The sequence below is a fragment of the Gymnoscopelus microlampas genome (assembly GCF_963454915.1).
Source record: "Gymnoscopelus microlampas genome assembly, chromosome: 23".
In the NCBI taxonomy this organism is placed as follows: domain Eukaryota; kingdom Metazoa; phylum Chordata; class Actinopteri; order Myctophiformes; family Myctophidae; genus Gymnoscopelus; species Gymnoscopelus microlampas.
Genome location: NC_139960.1, coordinates 14305738 through 14312586, shown reverse-complemented (window position 1 = coordinate 14312586; position 6849 = coordinate 14305738). Strand labels below are relative to the sequence as shown.

Below are 6849 nucleotides of genomic sequence, written 5' to 3'. Positions count from 1 at the left end.
ACACACACACACACACACACACACACACACACACCCTGACACGGTGTGTTTAATATGGTGCTGACAAGGGACTCCTTGAAAACCAGGTGTTACACCGTGATGGGCATTGTTTTGCAGGATGTAGCAGTGCAAAGCAACAAGGCAGGTGCACCGACAGAAGCGTGCTAGAGCCAGTGCTATGGCCGCGCTGTTAACTCGGCACCATCTGAGTTGGATACCAATCAGTTATAATCTATTTAGACATTGCATATAGAATTTGAGTGTCGATATTGTCGAAAAGTTGACATTCAGTGTATCTGTGGTTTGCAGAAATGTACAATGCCAATGTTTTTATCTGGCGACCAGTAGCGTTACATGGAAAGAGCAAAGACCTAAGTGTATCTTAAACAAATAGATAGGCCTAATGTCTCCCATACGGTTTAACTTTGGGGCTAAGGCAAAGATTAGCTTAATAAACAACTTTCTAGGTCACGGTTTTGCTAGCTTATCCAAAAAGTAACAAGACGACTCGATCTGAGCCGCGTATCAGACACACAGCACTATGTGGCGTAGGATGTAATGCACCGGGCCCGGGTGAAACACCTGTTTTTTAGAGTACCATGCTGAAGAAGGGGACGATGCTTTAGCTGGCTAGCCGTGAGTAACAAGCGATTAGCTGGCTAACCGTTAGTATACTATCTGTAGCTACCCGATTGGTAATGTGCTAGCTGTTAGCTGGCTAAATATCACCTAGCCAGCTAAATCTGTCTTATGTGCACATTAGTTGTAGCTATCTACTTATTAATTAGCCTCCTCTTTAAGTTGTAAGTCTGTAGCTATAACAGCCTGCTAGTCCATTAGCCTGTAAGCTGTCTGTTATCGCTATTGCGATGGCTAGCTTTTAACCTGCTAACCCTTAGCCTATACTGTCGCTAGTGGTCTGTTCTTTCTCTCCAGACAACTAGCTTATAGCCTGTTAGCCATAACTTGTTAGCTGTACACTGCCCAGCCTTAAAAAGCTCAGGACCACAGCAGAACACTGGTCTAAGATCAGATCTGTGAAGAATAGAAGAAGGAAGTGTAAAATGACTGTTGTTTTCCCCGTTCAACCACAGAGGATGAGTCGGCATTACTAAAAAAGATAGAATCCTGAATGGAAGCGGGGTGTTATTGGAGGAAAAGTTGATTTAAAAACAAAAAGGAAGTCGAAGTGGCTTATTGACGGTATCAACCGAGCAACAAGGGCGTCTATCCCCCTTACAAGGCGCTAGACCAGGGAGATGGATTGCTGTGGTGGAGCGCCACACGTACCGCCAGCTCCCAGTACTTAACGGAGTTGCCGGTGCCCGGTATCTAACCCAGAACTCTGGAATTCAAACATGAGCGCTCTACCGACTGAGCTACACGGGCACAGGAGGAGGGGATTGATGATTGATAGGTCAAAGGCGCAGGGCTTTAACATGTGTTGCCTCCTGTGTGGACAGCAACCAGTCACATGTGTTAAAGCACATAGCTAACATGATAATAGCACAATGCTAGCCACATGGTGTTACCGTGGTAACAGCCAGTTGTTAAAGAGTAATGAAACACTAAATGATGTGATAACATTATTATGAGTTATGGTAACACATGTCAAGCCTAGTTATGATTTTAACATTTGTAGTAGTCTATTATCAACAACTTCATTGTACAAACCCATGTGTTTCGTCAGGGTTATATAATGTGATATTCCTGATGAAGGCCATAAGCCGAAACACATCGTTTTTTACAACAAACTTGTTCATAACACTGCATATGTTGATGGACATTTTTTTTGTGTTGCAATATTGGAGTGCATGTAAGGACACTGTAGTGGCAGCAACTGCAAGACAAACACGATTCTACGCGTGGCAGGGCTGTTGCTCTGTGAGTTAGCATTTGATTAGCTTAACTGCGGTTTAGAATGGATTTAATTCAATCGAGTGCATCTCCGCTGGGCCGGTGCGTCTGTGCGGACCAGGGAGCGAGTGCACCCAGTGACTCTGTGTCACCAAGTAAATGCAATACAGCACTGCTGTTTAGTGTCACAGATTCCTCTGCGACTAACACAAATTACATTGGCAGATAGTGCAGTTAGGCTCTGGCATCCCAGGCTTTTCTCTCTTCTCTATTATATTATATTTTTTTCTCCCCCCACTGTCAATACGCCTGACAGCACCATACCAACAGCGCATGTCATTGCATTGCGATGCGGTTTAGGTAGTATAACATACCATCACTAATCTGCCTCTTTATCTGTATCTTTTCTTTCCTGTTTACTTGCACAGAATTGATTCTCAAAGATACAGAACCAAATGCATTCTGTTGAGTTCAAAACGGAATGCAGTTTTTACCTTACAATCATGGAATGATGTTACGGGATGGTTGGCAACCCTTGTAGTTGGTGGGTACAGGCCGAAAGTGTGTTTCATTACTCTTTATTTTATTTTATTTGACCAAGGAAGTCCCTTTGAGATCAAATATCTCTTTTACAAGAGAGGCCTTTAATGTGAAGTTGGTGGAAGTACATAAGTGAGGAGGCAATTTGTGACATGGCTGGTGGATGATATGATAATATAAAACATATTTACTAAAATATGTAAATTTCCATATACTTGAAGTTTATCGTGTGTCTGTGTGTACAGATTCTGGAATGGTTGTGAACAAGTAGAAGCTTCTAGAACAGAGCTCACCTCACACAACCCCACACACTGTTTAGTCCTGGGTTTCTTAGGATATAGTGAACGTTGAAAGGTTAACGTGGAGGTTGGCTAGGAAATTGCGGATTGAGTCTGTTGGTCAGGACTACGACGGAGTGGATTAGAAGGTGGAGTTGGATGTTAAACGTGGAGCGGTTTAGAAGAAGTATGGAGCATGTGATGTCGCACGTGGGAAACCAACTCATAAAAACGTACTGCACCACCCCTTGGAGGAGAAGATGTATGTATTGATGTCATAACCTGTGAATAATGAAGGTGTAGCGCATGACTCCCATGACGGAGGGACAGCAGAGGTTTGAGCTGCTCATGCGCTACACCAACGGTTCCCAACATTTTCTGGATTGAGGCGCACTTGAAAATCTCAAAAGCGTGTGCAGGTCATCAATCTCAGATGGGTGGGCCCTGGGCCGCGTGCATTTTCAGACCACGTTCGTTTTAATGATCAATCAATGGACTGTGTTCCGGCTTGGATCAATAGAACTAACATGGTATCGTCATCACAATGAAAACTTTTCATTTTTCAAGGTTTTAAAGAAAATATCATGACATTTTTCACATTAATCTTGTAATATTAAGGTTATATTATCGTTAAAATCTTAGTATTTTGCCAATTATTTGGGGGCCCAATTGCAATATCCTCAAGGCCCATCAGGTTGGGAATCGCTGTTCTACAGTAAAACCTTCCGATTCTACCCTGAACAGGACAGTAAGGGGTGACATGTATTGATTTTATATCTGTTTTTTAATGTCGGTTTTTGATTGATGGATTGTGTTTTTATTGTGAGCTGACAAAGATGAGAGTTGACTAATGTGCCTTTGGTTTAACAATGCCATACTGGCCTACTATAAGCCCAAATACACCAACTACACCTAAATACACCTATATACACGTACCGCATCTACACCTAAATACACCCAGCTACACTATGGTTGGCACACTGGCTTAGTGGTTAGGACTTTGACCTCACAGAAAGAACTGGGAGTTCAAACCCAACTGGGGTCTTTTTTGTGAGGAGTTTGCACGTTCTCCCTGTGTTCACGTGGACTTCCTCCCACATCAAAAGACATGCATGTTAGGGACAGACTCCTGCCAGAGCCCTAGAGCAGGGGTCTTCAACGTTTTCAGGCCAAGGGACCCCCTAGCTGAGAGATGAAGAAGGGAGCCCCTCTATATCGTATGAAATTGTGTTTCAGATTCAACCTTTTTTGTTTACTTGGTCCGCTCTTTTTCCCCTCTACACCTATGCTTCCTTGCCAAAAATAGCCGATCTACAAGCTCACAACGCCTCGCGCTGCGAGGCGTTGTGAGCTTGTAGATCTGCTATTTTTGGCTAAAGTTCTCCTCAGAAAAGGGATGCTAGGGTTCAAGTGGTTAAGGTAAAATAAAAAATCCTATCACACAAAGATTTGGCGGACCCCCTGTAGTAACTCTGAGGACCCCTAGGGGTCCCGGACCCCCTGTTAAAGACCCCTGCCCTAGAGCAAGGCACTCGGATCTCAGAGCTGGAGCTGGTCCCTGGCACTGAACATTGGCTGCACACTCCTTCTAATAGACCCACCCTAATAGTTAGGTTGGGTCAAATTGCAGAGGATTGCAAATGTACTCGTATCAAAATAAATATATGAAACTCAACTACTCTCCCCACTGACACAGTGGCACAACATACAGACATATCAGCCAACTGTTGCTACACGTTGCCTAGACACGGATACGGATTGATTGATTCCAAGCGTGACAATGGGATTAAGCAAAAAAAAAAAGCAGATCAACACTAGCATCCTGCTAGCTGCACTGATGTTTCTCTATGGTGAAGCTAACACTAGCCTATTGATGCTAGCATCGCGCTAGCCGCACTGATGTTTCTCTATGGTGAAGCCAACACTAGCCACTAACGGCTAGCAAGATGCTGGCTGCAGTGAGGTCTCTGAATGGTGCAACTTACAGGGTGCATTTCGCCTTTCCGACATGTCGCCTTTCCGACGTTAATGAACCCTATACCTAACCCTAACCCTAACCTTAACCGCACGCGGAAGCCACTAGTCGGAGTGGCGAGATGTCGGAATGGAAGGAGCACCCCCAACTTACACTAGGTGTTCACTCTCCATTCCGACATCTCACCACTCCGACTAGTGGCTTCCGCGTGCGGTTAGGGTTAGGTATAGGGTTCGTCAACGTCGGAAAGGCGACATGTCGGAAAGGAGAAATGCACCCCTTACACTAGCTGCTAACATTAGCATTAGTGTGGTTTGATGCTCCTAAAGAGACCAGTGTTTTTCATATCGGTACCTCAGATTGCTCTGACTTTATTATTAATAACTTGTTTGTCGTAGTAGTAGCAGTAGTAGTCATAGTAATCGTGTCATACTTGTGGTGATTGTAATAACTCAGCAGGGCATTTGGTTAACTTTACCAAAGTGCATTCCTTTATGACTGGTGAAGAGCTAGCTGCCATTGTCAATCAGACTGACAGACAGACAGACAGACAAGGACAAGACAGCGACAAGCTTACATAAATATCAAAAAGTAAAGAAAAGAGTGTTTAAAAAAGAGACTAAGAAAGCCAAGCCAGTGTGTGTTTGTGTGTGTGTGTGTGTGTGCGTGTGCGTGTGCGTGTGCGTGTGCGTGTGCGTGTGCGTGTGCGCGCTCGCGTGCGTGCATGTGTGTGTGTGTGTGTGACTAAAGAGGCTGCTAACAAACTGTATTCTGGATTGTTCTCTCTGTTTAAATGGAGAAACCATATCAAATTTCATTTGGTGGCCGATTGTTTACACAGACAGAACTTAATGTTGTGTTGTTAGTAAGCCAATTAAAATAAATATGCCAAGGATGGGACAGTGACATAACAGCCATTGCTGTGTGGCCTGTAGTTTCAGGGCGCCCTTACATGAAGGCAATTCATACTTTGTTGCACTAGGCAATCAGCAAATCAGCAAAAACGGGGGGAAAGTGTTGCAGAACCCTTTTTTTGTTAACGTCACGTTAACAAAGTATAAATTAGCTTTAAAGCTGCAATCCGTACGATTTTTGTCCTACTCAGTCAAACTGGGGTCTCCAGCACGAGCACCGGCATTTCTACTGCTGAGCTTAGTAAAGAGGGAAAGCCTGGGGAGATATTACGCTTTGAGCTTCATGCAATACCTAGTAGTTGTGGTCCTACCTGACCACAGGATCTAAATGTCAATAGAAGAGTAGAGAGATCGCCTCCAACCTGCATTTGTGTCAGCTACATTGTGTTAACACTCTTGACCATATAGATTTGGTTAAAATAACATTTTATTAACACTAAAAAGTTATGGATTGCAGCATTCATGTGAAAACGACGCTGGTTTGTTGTCTTAACCCATTTTGACTGGGAAACAATCTGTTTCATTTTTAGATTTCTTTGGCTATTCAAAAAGAGCAGATCTACAAGCTCGCTACGAGCTTGTAGATCTGCTTTTTTTTTTTAATCGTGAACATTTTTGCAAATCTTTGAATATTTTTTTAATCGAACATTTTTAACTCAAATCTTTGCTTCTGGGGGATTCTACAAATGTCTTCTAAGTTGAAAAAACTTATGCTGCTATATATATCAGTGGTTCTCAAACTTTTCTCATGTCAAAGAACCCCCAAAATGATATGTATTTGGCCGCGGACACCCATCTCAAAATACTTTGTTCGCTTTAAAACAATATACATATTCATACAGATTTGCAAAAAAATCTCGTTCTTTTAAAGAAATAGCAGATCTACAAGCTCATAGCGCGGCACCAAGTGCCGCACTATGAGCTTGTAGATCTGCTATTTTTGAATAGCCAAAGAAATCTTAAAATGACACACAGATGCGTTCCCGGTCTCAAGCATTTCCACCAGGCAATGCTTTGTGACATCTCTGACAAATCCTTGGCGTCTTTATTCTAGGTTAGATAGTAAAAGGTTTGATATCTGGGTTAACATGATTGCTTGCTGGCTAGTTAGCTGCTCATCTAGTTAGCTATTTCTCAAAGTAACAGGTTGTTTTCTAGATAGCAGGTTAACAAGTTAGCTGGCAAACTAGTTAGCCATGTTGTGTAAGGTTAGTAAAAAAGGTTACCTGGTTAGTTGTCATTTTAACTTTGACTTTGGAGCAAGGTGTCTGCTTCAGAAAGTTTG

The 6849-nt window shown here is 42.9% G+C and overlaps 1 protein-coding gene across 1 annotated transcript in view; it reads left to right on the top strand.

Moving 5' to 3' along the window:
* Positions 1-6849, top strand: part of kdm5a (lysine demethylase 5A) — a 131321-nt gene that overhangs the window by 103323 nt on the left and 21149 nt on the right. The window lies entirely within an intron of this gene.